Source organism: Ovis canadensis, chromosome 11 (genome assembly GCF_042477335.2).
Source record: "Ovis canadensis isolate MfBH-ARS-UI-01 breed Bighorn chromosome 11, ARS-UI_OviCan_v2, whole genome shotgun sequence".
Taxonomy (NCBI): Eukaryota; Metazoa; Chordata; class Mammalia; order Artiodactyla; family Bovidae; genus Ovis; species Ovis canadensis.
The window spans coordinates 48,344,065-48,366,142 of NC_091255.1; the positions used below are offsets into that span (position 1 = coordinate 48,344,065).

A 22,078-nucleotide genomic window follows, 5' to 3' on the forward strand; every position below is an offset into this window, starting at 1 on the left:
ACCTTGGGCAGGCTCAGTGTCTGGGACATGGTACGAGGGAAGCAGAGTGGAATAAAAAAAACGCCAGTTCATCATTTTGCCTCTGCGGCTGCAACCAAAAGTGTGTTCAGGCTTCAGAAGAGGATTGCCTTCAGCATCCTCCGCTGTGGCAAAAAGAAGGTCTGATTAGGCCCCAATAAGACTAATGAAATCACCAGTGCCGCCTCACATCAGCAGTTCTAGAAGCTGATCAAAGATGGGCTGATGATCTGGAAGACTATGATGGTCCATTCCCAGGCTTGATGCTGGAAAGACACCTTGACCCACTGGAATGGGATGCACATAGGCATAGGTAAGGGAAAGGGTACTGCCAGTGCTCCTGGATGAGGAAGCTGAGAATTCTGTGCCGGCTTCTCAGAAGATACTGTGAACCTAAGACGATTGACCACTACATGTATCACAGCCTGTACCTTAAAGTGAAGGGTAATGTTAAAAACCAAGCAGATTCTTGTGGAACATATCTGCAAGCTGAAGGCAGACTAGGCTTACAAGAAGCTTCTGGTGGACCAGGCTGAGGCCCACAGGTTGAAGACCAAGGAAGCCCACAAGCACCGTGAAGAGCGGCTCAAGGCCACGAAGGAGGAAATTATAAGGACTCTGTCCAAGAAGGAAGAAACTAAGAAAATTCTCCCCCTCTTCTCTGTACATAGTGGCCTTGGCAACTACAAGCATCACTCATTCAATTAAAAAAAAGCAAGTCTTTATCTGCCTAAAATAAAAGCCAGTTCACATTTAGTCCTCCCTTTACCACTGCTGTTTCTTTCCAAATCATGGACAGCTAAGTCAGAAGGAGCTAGAGAATCATTTGGTCTATCCCTAAGCCTCTGGGCACTGGCAGAAGCTGACAGGTGGAAACCTAGAGTCAGCCCAAACGTGATGAATGGCAGAGATGCCAGCTTTCAGGAGAGAAAGCTTGGCTTTCCTCCTGGGAGCTGTGTCTGGCCAAAGGCTGCCTCCTCCCACCTCCTGCTGGGACCGGATTTTTTTTTTTTTTACAGTTGCTGTTACCATTGCTCCCCTGGCCTATTCCAGTGGCTGTGGTGGACTTATAACAACTTTCCCTGTCTACTTACAGCTCAGGAACCAAGCTGAGAGCACATATCATTCTTCTCCATCTCCCCTGGCCCATCAGAAATGGCAAATCTTCCAACACACCCTCCATCCTTATCCAACAATTCCACCCATGGGGGATAAACACTGAGGGCTTCAGAATTTATAAGGAGTACTTTGCATTCTTGAAATAATCAGAGATATCCATTCTAAACCTTTTTTGGGGGTGGAAGTTGGTGGTTTTTTTTTTTTTTTTAATTTGTTTGTTTTTGTCGTTTTGCCCCACAGTGAGGCTTACAGGACCTTAGTTCCCCCACCAGGGATTGAACCTGGGCCCTTGGCTGTGAAAGCATAGAGTCCTAACCACTGGACAGTCAGGAAATTCCCTGGGTAGAAGTTCTTAGACAAAAGGAGGCCACTTTTTACAGAGATCTGGAATGTGGAAACAGCCACCTGCCCTTCAAGCCAAGATGGCACCTAACCAGGAAATCCCAAGACCTCTGCTTCTGCCCTTCCCTCGGCTGCCCCTCCACTCCAGGTACTCTCCTCTCCTGCCACCACTCCCTTCCCATTCCTCTTTTCTCTCTCTCAGCAAGTTTTTTATGTGATTACAGGCACTGCATGGTAATTAGTGCTAAACTCATTTGCACAACTACAGTTAATTGGCTACAACAATTAATTAATGTGTTGGAAATTTGGCACTGGAAAAAAAAAAGTTTGTCATCAAAAAAAAGGGCAAAAATTTTAGAGTGAGATACCCATAAATCGAGCACAGGCTTCAAAAGCCCAGCTGGGCCTCAAACTTAAGGCTGGCCTCAGATGCCTTCCGACTCTCAACTTGAACACATTTTCCTCTTTCCTCTTTCATTTTTTCCCTCTTCCTTTCTCTATTTCTCTTCTTGTGCCCTCTTTTTTTTTTTTTTTACAACTTAAGCAAACTCATTTCCCTGATAAAATATAGCATGACTAATGGCTAGAGCATGTAAAAATCATTGGGAAAATGTCCTTGGAAGACGAATGCATTTTCAGCAGAATAATTAACTTAATTAACAAATTCACATGCATATTCATCAGGCTATTAATGTCTTCTCGGCTCAGCTTGATGAACATTGCGGTAATAACCATCTCATTTACATACTGCATTCTACTGCGATCCAAAACAGAGACAACATACAGGCGTACACACACGCACACACACACACACGCTTGCACCACTACACACAACATGCCTAGGCCGCTTTGACTTCCAGGTTGGCTGACGGGAAGAGAGAGAGAGAAGTGTGGGAAGGCCAACTAGGTGGTATGATTTGTAGAGGGTCATGAGTGAGGTGGGCCAAGGACGCCCACTTGTGAATGAGAGAACTTTAATATTCTCTTCCTCTGCCTCTTTTTCCTTATTTCCTTTTCTCTGTGTCATTTTCTTCCTTCTTCTCCACTTCCCGCCCCCCCAACCACGTCTCTCGAGGGAAAAACTTGGTATCCGTGCCAACTTCCCCCCCCCCTCTTTCCTCCCTCTCTCCTCCTTCCCCTCTCCCAACTGCTGCCAGCCGGCATCAGCGCCGAATTGCCATCTCCTTGAGCTCTCTGTGGAGCAATCTCAGAGAGCAGTAAGGTGTGACGCGGGGCTCTGCCGGCTTCGCAGCACCGCCTGCGGAAAGAGCTCAGGATGGCGGAGGAAGATTAAGAGAAATCGCGAGCAGGGCTCGGCTGCCATTGGTGTGTGCAAACGCCGAGGAGGAAGGGAGAGGGAGCGCGAGGAGGGGGGGTAGGAAGGGAGGGGGAAAACCAGCAGCTGTCGGCCTAATTCTTCTAACACTCTGCTTGTGGTCATATTAGAAAAACAGATTATGCCCCTCGGTGCCACTCACTTATACTTGACATACGTTAATGTTCTGTATCTCCATTCTCCCGGCTTGACGACAGTGGACTTCAGGTCTCGGAGGATGGGGGCCTGGGGGGCCAAGGGGCAAAAAAAAAGACCCTGCCTTTTCTTTCTTCCTGACCTCCAACCCCAGTCTGTACTTGCCCTTTAGAAAGGAAAGCTGGGCCCAGAATTTGCATCGGATGCCACCATTTGCCCCTGCTTTTTTCAACCTCTTAGGAGGTGCAGAGGTCAGAGGACACCTGGAGGTCCTTTCTCCTAAAAGTCACTCCCCCTTTAGAGTCTTAATAAGTCACTTAATAAACCAAGTGTGACCAGCTTTGTGGCATCCCCACCCATAACGTTCGTATGTGCCCTCCCCTCTCAAATCAGAAGCTGGGGGTCAGAGAAAGGGGTGTAGGAGAGGTGCTGCTCCGTGAGGGGGTTATAGAGAAGCCATAGCAAAGTAAGGCCAGGATTGTTTCTGGGTTGCTATGGAAACCAGGTTCCCTCCTCCTGGCAGGAAGGGAGGAGTGCCTGAGGCCTTCCTCCTTCCACCAATCCTGAAGGCTATACAGGCGGAGTTTGCTAAGGCCTGGGGACTAGGGCTGGTCTTGGAGGACAGACCCACGGTTCCCCAGAAAACCTGCCTGCCAGGCTATAGCCCTTCAACCCCACCTTCCCTACCCTCTCACCCCAATATTCCGTCAAAGGAGGCTTTTTCCTCTAGGTGCCTTTTTCCTCTAGGTGCCTTGTCCTCTATGGAGACCTGTTGCTTAGCAACCACTGGTGCCTTCTTCCTAATAACTCACAGGGACTGAGAGATATAATATCTGTCTCTATATTCAGTTTCCCTCCCTTGTCTATTTATATTTAATAGCTGAAGCCCTGTCTTGGGTTCCCTTGGCACCTGTTTTAGAAGGAATAAGCTGCAGCCTTATAAAGTTACACCTGAGGAAGAACTTCCAAACAAGGAAGAGTAGGAGAACAGAGGGGAGTGGGTAGGAAAGCTGTGAGATCGTATTCTCTTAAGTATAGAGAGAGGAAAAAGTATAGTATTTAGGACTTGGAATGTGGGGAGGGGGTGTCCAAAGGGACTCCCAAGGGTCCACTCAGGACCTGGAATGGATGTTTCCTGACCTGGCACACCCTGCCCTGCCCCTCTATCCTCACCACATCCCGGCTAGAGCACTCTTGTATTTCTGTATACGGCAGGGTCATCCCTCTGGGGATGTCCAGTTTTCTAATGTCTGGATTTTGGTGTCCAGGAAGAGGGTGCCGTGTGGATGTGTGTCCAGTGAGAACTGGGTTTTTCAGGGACGATCTTCTGAGCTCTCCACTAGAAAACCTGGCAGACTTGTCCTGGCAGGGGAAACGGTACAATAATGGGCAAAAATGAAGAGCACGGAAGGCCCAAGAGTGGCCTAGAGGCTGCAGGTAGCGTCAGGAAACCTGCGTTTAGGTCCCCTCTCCTATTGTCCTGTGATCCAAGTGATTCACTTCATCTTTTAAACTCCTTGTTGCTTTATCTGTAGATCAAAAATAACGTTTACCTCCCTGGACTTTAGCAGGATCAGTTAAAGTCGTAATGTGAAAGGAAACACCTTGGAAGCTATCAGATTTAACTAAAATATTATTTTAAAGTTTGGCAAAGGTCTGACTGCTGGGAAGAGGGAGGCATCATGAGTCCAGCCTGGCCCTGGGCTTAGGAACACCTTTAGTTTTTTGGCCAGAAAAGTGTGATTCTTTGCCCTCTCCTCGGTGGGGTAGGGAGCTTTAAATCAAAAGCAAAGCTATTGAAGGAGAGTAGCACATGGTGTCCTTTCCCCCCACCTCCATTCCCAACCTCTGACCTCTAGTTCTTCTTGGCAGTGCCCCACTGTGACCCTCCACCCTTATCCCCAGTCAGCATTTCCCCTGCCATTGTGCTCGCTTACAGACTGTACAATTTCACCCTCTATACCCCCCTTCTCGGCACCTCCTCCAACCCGAGCCTTCTGTGGGAGACAGATGGGGTGTCTGCAATGGAAAAGGCTCTGGGCTCTACGCCGCCTTGGGTGGGCAGCCCCCCTCCTCATCTCCCCACTACTCCCTCTCCCTACCTAAGACACTCAGATTCACCCCGGGCAGCTTTGAGAGCTGCTGAGGATTCCAACTTTCTTCTCAGACTCAGCCCCAGAAGCACAGGGCCAGAATGCCATCTTTCTCAGAGACCTAGACCCCAGCCCCTCTTCATGGAAGACCAGGGCAAAGGAAGAAGGGCTGGGGGATGGGAGAGCACTATGTAAAGTGGTTAATGTGGAAAGGCAGGGAGAGACCCAGAGTCCTTCACTGAGGACTGGATGGCTGGGGTTTGGGGCCTGAGTTGACAGAGGAGACTAAGCCAAGGCAGTTCCTTTGTTCCAGAAATCGGGGGTCCCTGGAAGGAGGCTCAGCTTAGGGAGGGGGGAGAGGGAGCTAACATTACAGAGCGCCAACTGTGAGCCAGGCACCACGCCAGTGCCTTTCCATACCTGTACTCGCAACTAGCAGGTGAACAGTCAGGGCAAATAGGTGTCCTGCGAGCTCGCAGCCTCTCTCGGCACAGTTGACCACCTCCTCCTCTGAGTCTGTGATGTCAGTGCCAGTCTCCCACCGCTCTGGCTGCTCTTTCTCTGTCTCCTTTGCAAGCTCATCCTCAACTCCTCAGACTCAGCCAAGTCCCCCGACTATGTACTTTCATGTACTGTACATCCTTCTTTCATTGCATTTAGCACAGTTATTTCATACTTATTGGTGCAGTCATTTGAATAATGATCCTATTTCCATCTCCAGATGGAAAGTTCTGCAAGGACAGTGACTATATGTGTCCGTGTTCACCAGTGGCTCCCAGTGCCCAGCACAGTGCTTAGCATAAAGCAGCTCTTTAGTAAATATTTGTTGAATGAATGGGGGAAAAAAAATGACAAAAGGACAAAAAGCTTTCTGGCCTAAACTCAGCTTCCTAGCTACTCCCCCACCCAGAGCTGACTCCTGCAATGGGTAGAACAGGCAGCAAGGTGCCTGGGAGGCCAGGTACCTCATTCTCCCTGGAAAAAGCTATCAGGCCAGGCCAGGCCAGGGCAGGTCCTGGATATGGGGCCCTTGCTCTGCCGAAACCTGGCTCTGCCTATCTGCTTTCCAGCTTTTCTAGACACTAAAAGAATTCAGGGTCCTAACAACGTCTCTGGATGTTGGGGCCAGAAGTCACTCATGACGGAAGGAGGAGTTCCACCGGGGAAGGGTGCTCTGCATAAAAGCTCTCTTTTCTGCCTTAGCTGAGACTGTAGAGACCATCAGCTCCCACCCCTCCGTCTTCTTCCCCTGGGCTTCAGGGAAGCGGATGGTTTGACCAAGTGGCAGGGATGAATGATAAGAGCAGGACAGTCTGCTTGTTCTTGCAATGTCGGGGGTCGGGGGTGCTGGTGGTGAGCCTCAGCTAGGTGACTGGAACAGAGGAACACAGGATCCACAACCTCAAGTCCTCTGGAGTTGAGCTCTCTAGACCCTGGGAAGCGGGAGTGGCCAAAATGGGCCCTAGGAGTGGCCAGCTTTCAGTCCAGGCCTTTATCTGACCTCTTTGCTGCCCCTGCCATCTGACCTCAAGTAATATTCCTGAGTCTGCAGAAAGTTAGAGTTACCAAGCCCAGCAACCCTTTGCTCTCCCAGGCCACTCCTCATTCTAGCCAATCACCTAGCCCAGAGCATCTCTCCCACCCAACTCAGGACCAATACCTGGTCCCCATGGCAGCCTCTCACCCAGCCCCCTTAACCTGACCATGCCCCTCAGCAGCGGGCACCTGGGGTCATGGATCTGGAAGCCATTCTAGGCAGTGTTGCTCTCTGACCCTACCTGTTCTCTTGGCTCCTAATGAAGTAGGACAAGTCAGGCTATGGGCCAAGTCCTTGTGTCCTCATCAAAAGCAACATCTGTCCCCTCCAAGAAGATAATCCTGTGGAGGGGGAGGTGGTGAGACAGGCACAGGGTAGGAACCCCCATCCTGCCTGGGCCCTCACCCCAGATTCCACCGCAGGCACAGATTGAGAATGAGGGCCAACACAGCTGCAGAGGCCTACACTCATGCTTACCCTGCCCGGGCGGGCCTTCATGCCTCTGAGCCTCTGAACGCAAGGGCCCCTCCTTGATTCACTCAGCTACCTGGGCTGCTGCTGCTGCCAAGCCAGCCTTCTTTTATTCATGCGTTGTTTTATTGCTGGCAAATGCTGCTGCTTGCCGCTGTTGGAGGCGTTCCTGCCAAATCCATCCCAACATCTTGGCCTGGCATCAGGGCGGCATGCTAATGTGGAAATTTAAAGAGCCGCTCAGCTTTAAATCGGAATTTTAAATGAGCAGCAGTGCTCCAGAGGGACCCAGGCGAAATCGAACAGTATCTGATCCACCCTTCCTACCCCCACTCCCATAGCATCACCTCACTTCCTCCCACCTCTCCCCTTCATTTGGACTCTAGAAGAGGGAGCGTCACTGGACACACTAGTCAAAGAAGGAATCGGTATGAGGTGGAGTCATCTAGGCCAGTAAGGAGCTGGAAACTTCCCTCTCCCCTGATCAGGACTGGGAAGGGATTCACTACTTGCTGTCATGGGCAAATGGAAGCAGAGAAGCTCTACACAAGGGAACAGGGCTCGGGACAGTGAGACTGGCATTCCTACCTCATGTCCCATTTTACCAAAAACCAAGAAGTGAAGGCCCAGAGCAGAGCAGAGAGAAAGGTGGCATCCCATGAAGACACTCACATGCCGCATACACCTGTGCACCCTGGGACATGTACACACAGCTAGGCATGCAGGTCGGAATGCTTCCTGCGTCTCCCTGTGGCACCTATACACACGCCTTGTATGTCACCTAGCACCTACACACGTACCTTGTACATTACGCATCTGAGCAGAAAAATTATTCACATGTGCAAGGAGTCCTTCTTCCCATATCCAGTCCATTGTTCTAACCAGGGCAAGCTGGCTTTTGCAAGTTGCTAGCCAGAGCTGTGGCTCAGGTTTTACCAAGAATCCTAATGCACTAACATTCCCCTGGCAGCTACCTTGAGTCTGCCGTAGTGGTGACACGGCCCCACAGCAACTCTGCCAGGACAGGGGTGGGGGCACCTGAGCCCATCCTCTGTACCTGTCATGGCTGCAGCGTGGTGCCTTCTCTGGTGACCACCAGTGACAGGCTCGGAGATCTCACCTCTCTCAGAGATCTGAGAGAGGTTCTAGGCATAGCCTTGGTTTCAGAGGGAAGAGGGGGCAGATGGGAAGTGAGGGAGACAGAATCTGCGCCTCTCTGTAACTCCCTTTCCTGCTGACCTGTCTCCCCCATTATCAGAAAGCCTCTATTGAGTGCCTGCCCTCAGGGAGACACTGTGCTTAGTTCACGCAGTGCCTCGTGATATTCTGCACTGGGTTATGGCAGCCCCAGAATCTGGATGCGCTGTCTCCATTGGAGGATCCACAGTAACTCACACAGTCACCTCAACCTTATCCACGTTAGGCCGCCAGGCCAAGGGATGCTCCCTGACCTTCTCCAAGATCCCCCCTCCTTCAAAGACGGAGCCAGCTCCTCTGTGGGCTGGTGTGGCTGCCAGCCAAGAGGCTTGGGGCAGGCCTGGGGCATGCAGCTGGCACCTGCCCACCAGATCCCCAAGGAGCACCTTCTTCCTCACTCCGCAGCTCCAGTTAGATGGTCCCTGGGCTACAGGGAGTCAGAGCTCACCACTCCCCATTCTCAGAGAAAAACTCGAGCTGAAAAAACCCATCACCTCCCTTTCTACTGCAACATGCTCCAAGATCCTCCACCCAGGCCAAAGATACTAAAGACGCGCCAGGTCCTGCCTTTTTCCAGGCAGGACCAAGCACTTAATACAGGGGAACTTGAGGGCCTGGACTGGAATTATGGGAGAAGTTACTAAGGTTCAAGAGATGGTTGAGGGTGAAGAACTCAATAGGGGTGAGATGGGACAGGGGGACATGAAGCAAAGGGGCTGAGTGAATCTGCATCTCTCATCTAATTAGCAACATGTAAATTACATGCAAATAACCCCCTCTTTGTTTAGAGACCAAAGACTCTGTGCTTTTTTGGACGTGGCTATAGAGGGACCACCAGGCAGTGTCTCTGAGACCCTCAGACATAGGATACCCAGGCTCCACAGAGGCCAGAGTGGGACTTCCCTGATGGTCCAGTGGTTAGGACTCTGCTCTTCTGCTGCAGGGGGCATGGGTTCAGTCCCTGTTTGGGGAAGCAGGATCCTGGATGCCATTAGGAGAGAGAGAGGCCAGAGTGTGGCCATCTTGTTCTAGATTATTCCCTGCATGGACTCTCTCTTTGGGCTTCACTTTCCTTACATATGAAATGGCAGGGCTGGACTGGATAATCTAAGGCTTCTGTCCACTACCGACAGTCTGGGGTTCTCTGATTGCTGCCTAGTGCCAGTCCAGGACAGAGGGGCTGATTCCATTCAGGGGTGGAAGCTACTTGGCTCTCTCCCCCCTGCCGCCCATCTCAGCAATTCTGTCATGCCACCCCCGCATCCCCACGCACCAGCCACTCCAAACGCGGGCAGTTTCCTGATGGCAATGTTTTCTCCTACCCCATGCCTTTACCCACACCGCTTCCTCTGTTTGTATGCTTTCCTGCTTTAGCCCTTCACCTGGGTAACTTCTCCAACTGCAACAGCCTTCCTACCTTACTCTTCCACGCTCTGGGCATCCCTATGCATTGTGTACTTCTCTCATTTCCCACTAGAATGTGACTCCTAGAGGGCAGGTACTGGGTTTTGTTCAAGAAGGAATCTCCAATGCAAGTATATTGGTTTCCCCAGACTGCTGTAACAAATTCCCACAACCCTGGTGACTTATAAGAGAAATGCATTCGCTTACATTTCTGGAGGCCAGTGGTTCAACAGCAGTTCCACTGGGCCAAAATCAAGGTGGAAGCTGGACTGAGCTATCTCTGTAGGCTCTCAGGGAGAGTCTGTTCTTTCAGCTTCCAGTGGCTGCTGGCCTCCCTTTGGTTGTGGGTGCATCACTCCAATTTCCGCCTCTGTCTCACATTGCGTTCTGCTCTCTCTGTGTGTCATCTCCCGTGCCTCTCTCTTATAATGACACTGTGGCATTAGTGCCCACCCACATGATCCAGGATGCTCTATTTCAAGATTCTTAGCTTAATCACAGTGGCAAAAGTTACCTTATCTTTTTCCAGATAAGGTAACATTCACAGTCACAGGATTGAGGGATTAGGATGGGGACACATCTTTAGACTACCAAATAAGCAAAGATGGCTTTCAATGTGCCATTTGACGAGCATTTGCCTCGCGCCAGACACCAGACAGACATTTTTCTCACTGCATTTAGGTCTCATGGTGAAGGTACTATGACAGGTAGATAGTAATGCCTCTACTCCACAGATAAGGAAACTGTATAAGGCTCAGAGAGAGTGAGTCCTCTGGCCAAACTCACATAGCTGATCACTGGACAGAGCAGGCTCTAAAACCAGAGGGGCTTGCACTTCTTCCCTGGGGGCCCAGTGGTTAAGAATCAGCATGCCAGTGCAGGGGACATAAGTTCAGTCCCTGGTCTTGCTGCTGTGCCATAACTACTGAGCCTGCGCTCTAGACCCCACATGGCATAACTACTGAAGCATGTGCATCTCGAGCCCATGCTCCGCAACAGGAGAGGCCACCACAATGAGCAGCCCGGGCACCACAACTAGAGGAAGTCCACATGCAGCAACAAAAACCCAGCACAGCCAAAAGGAAAATAAATTATTAATAGTTAATAATAATTAAAAAAAAAACAGATGAGCTTGGCTCCAAAGATGGCATGATTTTTGCCTCACCAACAGCTTCAGAGCCTACCTCAGGCCTGGCACAGACTTCTTACCTGAATGAATGTGCAGAAAGAGAAAGATAGGTGGGCAAGAGACAGGAAGATGAGGCCCAGCCTTCCTAATGATATTGACTCAGGTTTTCTTTTGCCAAAGATCCTTTACCTCCTCTTTAATCCTCCCCCATCACCCTTGACCCCTTGTTTCAGAAGCCTGGAATCTCCCCCAGTTTGTAGCCCCCTGCCAACTACTGCTGCCCAGAGGGGTGGCACAATGCCTGGACTTCAGGCAGGAAATATCAAATCACAGAACCAGAGGGACATCTGGAGGTCACTGCTTCTAGCCCTCTGCCCACACACAGGTCTACCCATGAGGACAGGGCAGACAGGGTCAGGGTAGTGGGAAGCAGAAGGGAGAAGTAGCCATGTGTGATTTCAGGTACCCATTCTCCTCACTTCTTACACGACTTGTGTGGGGAAGTCCTCACTCAAGTCTAACTTTCTAGACATCATGATGTAATGAAAAGTGGCCAGGGTAAGATGTCCTGTAAATCAGTCCTAGATTGTCCAAAACGTACGATGAGATTTTTACTAAGTCCCTTCACCTCTCTGGGCCTCTAATTCTTCATCTTTAAAATGGGATCGGTAAGGATAATCATACCATCTCACAGAGCTGGTGGGGGTGGGTAACAAGAAAGCAGCTAACTCATAGCTTGGAGCAAGGCAGGTGCTGTGAGAATATATTGTAACAGCCCCTCAGCCCTCCAGCGAAGCCCTTCATCCTGGGTAACACAAGGCTTTGCTCGCCTCAGCCAGTCTGGTCTGCCTTGCGCGCTAGACTGTGAACTCCTCTTGGCAGAACCTCGTTCAATTTTTAATCACTGCCCATTCCCCTCCCCAGTGTCTAGCCCGTGCTTGGGCGCATAGGCTCGATTTAAATTTAACAAACAGACTAGTGAGGGTATGATTCGGACCCCCAAATTCCCAGAGGCACAGAGCTTGACTTCCACCACCAAGGGCACGACCCTTTCTCCTGGGATCCAGAAGGCGGAGGCGGCGGCGGCGGCGGCGGCGGCGGCGAGGAAAGAGGCGCTGCAGCTTTAAGATTTCTCTTGGGCGTCCCGGTTGCCAAGGCGCGGTTGCCAGGGGCCTGCGCAGGGCTGCGTCCGGCCTCCGCGTGCCGACTCCCGGCTTTCGTCGTCTTCGCCGCCGCCGCCGCCGCCGCCGGGCCGCGCAGGACTCGGCTCCTCCGAACCGTCTGGCGGACTTGGCACCGGCCCCGGCTCTTCAGTGCCCCCGCGGTGCGTGGCAGGCTGCGGCTTCATTATCCTGATTGATTCCTCCTGCTCTCCGACACCGTGGGGGCCCCGGCCAAGGAAGGGGGGCCGAGGCGGCATCTGCGGGCCCCTTCCCCGGCCTTTGCCCCCAGTCGCTCCTCGGGCTGCCGGTGCTCTGCTGCGACAGGCCAGGCAGGGCGGGGAGGGAGAGCCGGCCGGCCTTTACCCCCTGGTGCGCGGGGAGGGCGAGGAGCGGAGCTGAGTCCGGCTCTGTACTCCCGTCCAAGGATCCAAGATGCCTTCTGTGGGCAACGAACAACGCCGCGCCGGCCTCCCGGCCTGCCCTCAGCAAAGGTTTTGCCCCTTCCCCAGGAGGGTACAGATGGTTTGGGTGGGGAGGGAGCACAGTGATGGACTGAGAAATTCGGTAGAACAAACCTTGGCAAAATGGCAAAGGTGACATCTTCGAGGAGCACTGATCCATGGGCCAAGACAGGGCGGCACATGCCTTATCAGCTATTTCCCTGGGTGCCTTACGTACTGTTCTTAGGGGAAGTGGGGACAGGGTCTGCACAAACCACACGGGACACTCAAGGATCTGAGCTCAAAGGAAGGCCAGGGGCCTCTAGAGGACCTGTTTCCACATCTAGCAGGGGGTGGTCTGGCTGAAATCTTCGCCCCTAGGAAACCAAGTGCTGAGGTGAGGCTTCAGTGGAAAGAGCATCTGGGGGCCAAACTTGAGACTAGAGGGTCTTCTTTGCTCAGCAACTTGGTTTGTGATTTGGACAAGTCACTTTACCTTTCTTGCTGCTAAGCTGCTAAGTCGCTTCAGTCGTCCGTGTCCGACTCTGTGCGACCCCATAGACCGCAGCTCACCAGGCTCCCCCGTACCTGGGATTCTCCAGGCAAGAACACTGGAGTGGGTTGCCATTTCCTTACCTTTCTTAGCCTTCGTTTATTCATCTGTCCAATGGGGTTAAAACTTCCCTGACAGTTGTCGATGGCTGAATGGGATAATATGTTGATGGCCAGACCCTACTTAAATTCTCTGGCAAGGAAGAGAAAAGGAGATGAAGGACTGGTTTCCCATCCCTGCTGCTGTGTTGGGTGGATACCTGCTTTCTCCTTGAAGGAGGTAAGTTTCCCTTGAACCCATGTCTCTTAACATCCCCTGCACTGGCAGGCAGGTTTTTTACCACTAGCACCACCTCCTATGCTTAAATCCCTTTTTAATTGCAAGAACACCTGGAACATGCCAACCAGAGCTACTTCCTTGTCAGGGTGGAGGGGCAAAACTTCGCTCCACCTCACTGGCATGGTATGGACTTAATTTCTTTCTCTCTCTTTACATTTACCAGTCTATTATAAAGAATGGCGGAAAGCAAATGAAGAGGTACCCAGGGCAAGGTCCAGAAGGGTCCCTGTGGAACTAGGGTGCACCACCTTCCCGGCACATGGATGCATTCATCAGCCCAGAAGCTTGTCAGATCTTCCTGCTGAGGAGCTTAATCCAGTGTAGACTTTATTTCTAAATTCACACCAGGCTGTCCACGCCTCTCTGAGTGGGGCCTCTTTCCTGCAAACCATGACAGTCTCCCTCTAGTGCCTGGGCCCTGTCCTATCCCAGGGCCCAAACTAGAATATCTCTTATGCAAGAACTTATACTCCAACCTTTAGCTTTCTTCAGCCCTGGGAAAGAGGAAGCTGGTGAAGGATTGGAGGCCAGTTTTTCCAGACCTGTGGCAGTCTCGTTTGTGAACCTGACCTGAGCCACTCTAGCAATGCAGTGTCTATCTCTGAGGGTGTTTCCTTATCGGTGAGTTCATTAATTTATTCTTCTAGTTCATATGTCTTGGGTGACCACACTGCGGCACCTAGCAGGTGGGAGTGTGGGAGTAACACAGAGCAGGTGGGAAGAGCTCTACTCTGAAGCCACTGATCTGGGGGGAAGACAGACAGACACACACGTCAGCCTCTCCAATACAAAGGTAGTTACTTCAAGTTTATACAGCAGTCCACAGTGTCATGATGCTTCCCCCACCCTTCCCAAACACAGCAGATTCTTGCCCTGGACTCTTCAGCCAAAGGCTCTTTACCTTCCTTCAAAGGAAAAGACAGATCCTGAAATTTGAGCCTGGAGCTTTTATTTATTTTGTTTTATTGGGATAATCTTATTTCTATAACAATCATGTATTACTTCCATATTCAAGGTAAAAACACAGTCAAAAACATTCCCAGTTTAGGGGAAAAAAAAAGATGTCAGGGAGGATTTTTTTCCGTTCTGGTGACCAGAGACAGGTCAGCACATGTATCAAGGTGTGCCAGGCTGTCCAGGGCCTTGATCAGTGTGGCCCTGTGAGCTGCTTCCTCAGTCTACCTACTGACTAGCTGCCCACCTGCCCCTGGCTGGACCGCTCCATCCTCGGCGCTTATAGGCCTGGGCTTCACTGTCTATTAATACAGACCACGTGGGACCCTTACTGTGGCGTCCTCGTCGTTGTCTCTAGGCAGAAGAGGGAGCCACAGCCGCCTAGTGGCTGCCAGGGAGGCTGGCAGGAAGGGGCATCTCCACCAGGCGTCTCCTGGGAAACAGCAAGTTCCCCAGAGAAGGGACATTTGGAAATAAAATTCTGCCTCTGTGTGTTTGTGTGTGTTGGGGTGGGAGAGGGAATTAAGGAACCCCCCACCCAGCCTCCTCCGCCCTCCACTCTTCAGGGGAAGCCTCCCTCAGCCCCTGTCCTCACTAACTCCCAAAGCCCCAGCCCACTCCCTAGAAACAGTGTAGGTTCTGCTGGACAAGTGACCCGGAGAATGTCCCTTCAGACTCGTGATGTGGGTGGGGAAGAGCAGTGGACTGAGAGCCAGAGGCCCGCATCCTCAGCTGCCTGCCTCGCCCTGCGGCCCTGGCCAGCTGTACCCCCTTTCTGAGTCCTAGGTTCCTCCTCTGTAGAATGAGGGCACTGGATGAGATTTCCCCGGTCCCTCTTGGTCCCTGCCTTGGTGCTCCTCCACAGAGCCCAAGAACACATGAGGGAATTCTAGGCCATTCCTTCCTGTCTTTGGAGCAGGTACCTGACAGGAGCTAATGAGTTCTTGTGTGACCTTGACTGTCACTTAAGGCAGCCTGTGCCCTTAATCTGCACAGTTATTTATTCTGATATTTGTGGGTGTGTAACAGGAGTGAAGTCTACACTGAGAGGGTCCAGCAACAGCCCAGATTCCACAAGAGGGGCATCTCAGCCCCCCAGGCTGTCCTGCACCAGGGAGCATCAGCACGCTATGTTCCTTCCATGATTACCCCTTGACTTGGAAGGGCCTGGAACCTTTTCCTCCCACAGTGCCCAAGTCAGCCGAAGGGAGAGGCCATGGTACCCCTTGGGGAACAGAGGTGGCGGCATGTCCTGCCCCGTCCCCTCTCTCACACCCACCTGGCTCCCTTTGCCTTCCCTTCCTCTTGAGGGATCAAGCCCCCTCCTGACCCAATCTACCCCTGCCCCAATAAATATGGGGTGTCCGGATCAGGGACACCCTTGGAGGAGCTGTTGGGAGTCCACAGACAGAGTTCAGAGATGCCTGAGCAGAAGCAAGTGGCTCTCTCCCAGCTGGAGTGCCCCTCCTCCTGGTCTCACTGCCCAGAGAGCCCCTTCCTCAAGAGACCTTACCTTCCTGGCAGGGAGGGGATGGCTAAGAGAGCTCTCCGTGCAAGCCTCAACCCTGGCAACTTTTGGAGGAGACAAAGGAGCTTGGGAAGGAAGAGGTCTGGGAGTCCTGCAGAGACCTGGGGGCCCCTTTGGATGTCCTCTTAGGAGGAGATACTGACTGGCCCTTATGACCTGACCTGACCTGGTTTCCCAGCGCCGTGTCTGCCTGAGGGAGGGGCTGGGGAGTTGGAGGTGGGAGAGAAGGATGGGGTTGGGGATGGGGAAGGGAGGAGGGGAAGCAGAAGTGAACTGAATTCTGACTGTCGGCTTTATTGGGAACCTACTGTGTGCCAGGCGGTGGGTAAAAAAATCCAGGTAAAAAAATCCCGTTTTACCTGGATTGTCTCATCCAGTCCCCACCCAAGCCCTGTGCCAGTGTTATTATCCTGCTCTGACAGAGAAGGAAACTGAGACTCAGAGGCATTATGTAACTTGCCCAAGGTCACACAGCTCATCAGCAGTGAAGCCAGGATCCTAGCCCAGGTCTGTCGGCCTCCAGTGGGTTCTCCCTGCTGCCAGAAAGTCCTCCTCCTGGAAAAGCAGGTCTGGGGTTGGGGTTTTCAGTCACAGCTTATCAGGATCCCCAGAGGCAAATCTATTGTCATCTGCCCTCCTCCTCCTCACCCATCTGCCAGGCAAGTTGCAGGTGAGCCCCCTGCCACAGCCCCTGCCCCAGCCCCAGGTGCTTGCTCAGCTCTGCCTGGCTCCCTGCCTCTCCCTGGTGCCCCCAAGGTGGCTCTGAGGTCACCCCACACCCCAGTGCTTTCCATTCCGTGTTTCCAGATCTCAGGACACACAGGAAAACGCAGGCAGATAGAGGAGGTCACTTGAAGGTTAGAAGCTGGAGTTCTGGTCTTGGGCAAAAGATTGGGGGCCTGCTTATCTGCTTTGATTCAAATGAACCCTTTCCCCGACTCCCACCCTTCACCCCCAGAGACAGCCAGAGCTTTGCTTAGTTAATGAAATACAAAGGAAGGGATCGAGGGTGGGGGCGGCTGGAGAGCACTGGAAGCGAGGGAGAGAGGAAAAGTTGGGTCTTTTCCAAAGAGTTAATGTTCCACAGTATGATCGATTAGGTGTCAGATGTAATTTCAAACCAATACAAGATGAATGGCATAATTTTCCCTCTCTCATTTTAGACAGAATTAAGAATCCATTAGCTAACACAAATTTTTGGCAAGTTTAATAGGAGCTCAAATCTACATTCGGAGGAAACGCTCCCCAAAGCCTATTTCAAGCTTTTGCTCCTGAGGCGCGTGGCCTCCCACATCCTCCGACCCTCACAGACCCTCTGTTGTCTGTCCCCACGAGTAGTACCCCTCTCCCTTCTCCCTGTCCCCACTACGGGCCCTCCCCAGCCCAGCCCACGATTAACTGGCCTGACCCCTCTCACAAAGGCTGGGCCTGCCCACCATTGTCTTCCGGTGGCAATGGGTTGGGGGGAAGGGGTGGAGGGGCTGGCAGTGGGCCCAGGTTGTTGAATTGGCCCCAGGCTCCAGACAAACCCTAGGGAGAGAGGTGAATTGGGGCTTTGGGGCCTTTTGACTCAGCTACTCCTCAGTTTCACCCCTAGAAAAGTTCTTGTTTTTATCCTAGACAAAGCATTATCCCATTCCTAACGGGGATAACGGGGATCCCAACCTATTCTTCCTCAAGATCTCACATTTACTTATGTTGACCCACACCATAAACCTGAGAGATGGGAAGAATAGCCATCACCCCATTTTAGAGATGAGGAAATTAAGGCTCAGGGGTGGGAGAAGGAGGGGTTGATTGGAGTCAGCTGGGTACAAGAGTAGATCTTGACTCTGCTGCTTCTCACTTACTTGGGCTCTAAGGCATTTACCTCTGGGTCTCAATTTCCTCATCTGTAAAATGGGAAGAATATTAGTACCCAGCTTAGAATTACTCTAAGGGACAAACGAGACAGTTCTTGATGAAGGAGAGCCTTCGTGACTGTCCATCCAAGTGGAGGTGCCAAATGTCCACTCTGTACCAGCCTATGATTCATTTCCTGCCTTTGTCCTGTGAGCTCACAGTCTAGCGAGGGAGACCCGCATGTAGACCAAACCTTGCCCCGAAAAGCAAGAAAGGCTAGAAAAATAATTATGACAACTTACCCTTGCTGGGCACTTACTCTTCGCCACATGTGGGAGCAAATTCTTTATACATAGTGACTCATTTGCTCCTCCCACCATTATCAGAGAGGCACTGCTATCCTTACCCCACTTTTCAGATCAGGAAACTGAGGCCCAGACTTGTGAAGCAAGTTGCCTGAGGTCTCCCAGCTGAGAAGTGACAGAGCTAGAATTCCAACCCAGGCAACCTGGTCCTGGAGTATGTGATTCTAAACCCAGTGCTGAGCAGAGGTCAGGCCTAGAATGGTGAAACACCAGAATATGACCCAGCCTGCTCAGCGGCCTTGATAGTCTTCGCAGAGGGCAGTAGGCTTGAATGAGGTCTTATCTGATGAGGAGGAGTTTACCAGGAAGGTGAGGAGAGAAAGAGCATTCAAGACAGCAGAGCAGCAGGGACAAAGGCACTGAAAGAAGCCTCAGCATGGGGAGGGTAGCGCAGTTGCCAACGGAAACGTGGGGTGCGTGGGGAGGATGGGGAGAAGCAAGGTTGGACAGGCAGACCCGCTGCTTCATCATGATACTCCTGCCCTATAAACCGGGAGTCTTTCCTTTTTTCTAACTGGTTTAGACAGCCATGCGTGCCATTCTTAGGAGTCACGACTTTTTCACATTGTTATAATAGGTGGAGTTAGCATCGTCCGTGGGTCAAACACTTTATACCTATTGCCTTGTTTCTTCATCTAAGCAGGTACTGTAATTTTATATTTAAGATGAGTAAACTGAGGCTCAGAGTTATTAAAAATAACTTGCCCAAGAGACACAGCTAGAAAGCAACAGAGCTGAGCAGCAAACCTAGTTCTGAGACTTCCCTGGTGGTCCAGTAGTTAGGACTCCATGCTTCCTCTACAGGGCACGTGGGTTTGAACCCTAGTCAGAGAGGTAAGATCCCACCCGCCACAGGGCAACTGAACCTGCACACTGTAGCTAGAGAAAGCCTGCATGCCACAATGAAGACCTAGCATAGCCAAAAACAAACAAATAAACAGATAACCCCCAACCCCCAGGTCTGGCCCCAGAGATCACGCTCTTAATCCACTATGCTGCTTGTGTGCTGGTAGGCAGTGGGGAACTTGAGAGGAATTTTCAGAAGGGATTGATGGGTTTGAACTGAGTTTTAGAAAAAGGATTCTGGCAGGGTATAGAGACTGGATTGGAATAGAGTGAGACTAGAGGCAGAGAAGCCAGTAAGGAAATCGTTGCTCTGGTCTAAATGGAGAACAAGATTGGGAAGGGGAAGGCCCTCCCCTCATCGATGGTGAGAAGACAAGGGCCTCTTGGAGCCTAAGTAATAATAATTATAATTAAGTGCCTACTCTGTGCCAGGAACTTCCCATGAGCCATCTCCAACTCATATAATGCTGTGGCTATGGAGCTAATACTGTTAATCCCATTTTACAGATGAGAAAGCTGAGGCTCAGAGAGATTGACCAACTTCTCTGGACAAGACAGCTATGATCTGGAAGAGCTAGAACTGGCCTAAAGCCCTCCCACCTCACTCCCAGAAGGTGGTTAAGCCACATGTCAGAAGTCATCTCTTCCCTCTTGACATGTCTTACTGTTCCCTGGGATACACAGGGAGCTGGCCCTCTGTTTTATCCCAGCAAGTGGCCTTGAGCTGAGGGATGTGGAAAAGGGGATGAGGAGGAGGAGAAAAGAGAAACTGGAGAGGGATGAGCTCTGGCGCTCTGAGGGGAGAGCTGGCAGCCATTTTTACCTGTGACTGGCCATTCAGGAAGATGTACAAGAGGGTATACTGGGAGATGAGTGCATTTAATTCTCTTAGGCCTTAAGTGGGAAAGAGGCTTCATGCCTTTACTTCATTTCCTAACTTTTGGGAAGTCCTTCCTGCTGTCTAACTTCCGTCTCTCCTAATGGGGTCACTGTTGTTCAGTCACTTAGTCACGTCTGACTCTGCGACCCCATGGACTGCAGCACGTCAGGCTTCTCTGTCCTTCACTCTCTCCCAGAGTGTGCTCATGTCCATTGAGTCAATGATGCCATCCAACCATCTCATCCTCTGTCACCCCCTTCTCCTGCCCTCAATGTTTCCCAGCAGCAGGGTCGTTTCCAATGAGCCAGAGTAGAGTAGGCCTCATGAATAACCCATTGCCAGTTTCAGAGAAGAGGCCCTGCATCCAGCCATGGGGACGTATCTCATCATCTTCCTCTTGGGGTGGGAGTCAGGGGATGGAGAAGGTTCTACCTACGTACCTTCACGTCACTGCATCCCCAGAGGTGGGGTGGAGGCAGCTAGGCTCCCCAGGGTATCCCACTGAGAGGAAGAAATGACCAGGCCACCTGGTCCAGCCCCTCTTCCTCAAACAGGAGGAGTAGCAGTGTCTGACGGAGAAGACAATGGCACCCCACTCCAGTACTCTTGCCTGGAAAATCCCATGGACAGAGGAGCCTGGAAGGCTGCAGTCCATGGGGTCGCTAAGAGTCAGACACGACTGAGCAACTTCACTTTCACTTTTCACTTTCATGCATTGGAGAAGGAAATGGCAACCCACTCCAGTGTTCTTGCCTAGAGAATCCCAGGGATGGGGGAGCCTGGTGGGCTGCCATCTCTGGGGTTGCACAGAGTCGGACACGACGGAAGCGACTTAGCAGCAGCAGCAGCAGCAGCAGCAGTGTCTGATGAGGGAGAAAGAAAAAGGAGAGACCTGCTGGCGCAACAGCCTAAAAAACAGATCCAAGGCTCCTGCCTTGGAGGGAGGAGGATCGCTGCATTTGGGTAAAAAATTAGCAAAATTCATGGGTATCATAGCCAAGTGCATATAAAAGAAGCCACGTCTCTGCCTGGGCTAGAAATCACAGGAGCAGGGAACGCCTGGGTCAGCCCAGGGTCACCCTAAGGAAGAGAACTTTGGGAGGGAGCTGGAGAGAATACTTAAGAGAAAATGGCAGGACTTCCCTGGTGGTCCAGTGTGTAAGACCACACACCCAGTGCAGGGGGGACCAGGTTCCATCTCTGGTCAGGGAGCTAGATCCCCCAAGCATGGTGCAACTAAGAGGCCATCGTACTACAATGAATCTCCCGTGAGCTGCAGCTAAGACCAGTGCAGCTGAAATGAATACATAATAATAGAGAGAGAGAGAGAATGACTTCAAGGGAAAGAACTCCGACTTTGGAAGCAAAGGGGCTCCAGTGAGAATCCAGTCCTACTCCTTCAGAAGCAGAAGTACCTGGAGCAGGTGCGCTCACTTATCCAACAGATTTTCACTGATATCTTGCCATGTGCCAGGTACTTCCTGAAGCTCTGGGATATTTCAGACAAAGATCCTTGCTCCAGGTAACATATTCTGGCTGAGGAGACAGGCATAATATATTAGTAAATAATATTCATGTTAATATTGCTGTTGTTCAGTCCCTAAGTCGTCTGACTCTTTGTGACTCCATGGACTGCAGCATGCCAGGCTTCCCTGTCCTTTACCATCTCCTGTAATTTGCTCAAACTCATGTCTGTTGAGTCAGTGATGCCATCCAACCATCTCATTCTGTGTTGCCCCCTTTTTCTCCTGCCCTCAGTCTTTGCCAACATCAGGGTCTTTTCCAATGAGTCAGCTCTTTGCATCTGGTAGCCAAAGTATTAGAGCTTCAGTATCAGTCCTTCCAATGAATATTAATAATTTATTTCCTTTAGGATTGACTGGTGTGATCACCTTGCTGTTCAAGGAACTCTCAAGAGTCTCTAGCACCACAATTTGAAAGCATCAGTTCTTCAGCACTCAGCCTTCGTTATGGTCCAACTCTCACATCCATACATGACTACAAGAAAAATTATATCTTTGACTATACAGACCTTTGTAGGCAATGTGATGTCTCTGCTTTTTAATACACTAAGTTTGTCATAGTTTTCTTCCAAGGAGCAAGTGTCTTTTAATTTCATGGCTGCAGTCACCATCCACAGTGATTTTGGATCCTAAGAAAATAAAATCTGTCACTGTTTCCACTTTTTCCTCATCTTTGCCATGAAGTGATGGGACTGGATGCCATGATCTTCATTTTTTTTTAATGTTGAGTTTTAAGCCAGCTTTTTCAACCTCCTCTTTCACCCTCATCAAGAGGCTCTTTAGTTCTTCCTTCCTTTCAGCCATTAGAGTTGTATCATCTGCATATCTGTGGTTGTTGATATTTCTCCTGGCAATCTTGATTAC

At 51.1% G+C, this 22,078-nt stretch overlaps 1 long non-coding RNA gene and 1 pseudogene across 1 annotated transcript; both read left to right on the top strand.

The window, feature by feature from the left end:
• Positions 1-27: 27 nt before the first annotated feature.
• LOC138415471 (large ribosomal subunit protein eL19-like) lies at positions 28-11,908 on the top strand (annotated as a pseudogene).
• A 1,198-nt stretch (positions 11,909-13,106) lies between these two features.
• LOC138415168 (uncharacterized) lies at positions 13,107-14,645 on the top strand. Its single transcript, XR_011247149.1, has 3 exons — positions 13,107-13,216; positions 13,440-13,897; positions 14,589-14,645. It is a non-coding gene; the product is annotated as an uncharacterized lncRNA (long non-coding RNA).
• The last annotated feature ends 7,433 nt before the right edge of the window (positions 14,646-22,078 follow it).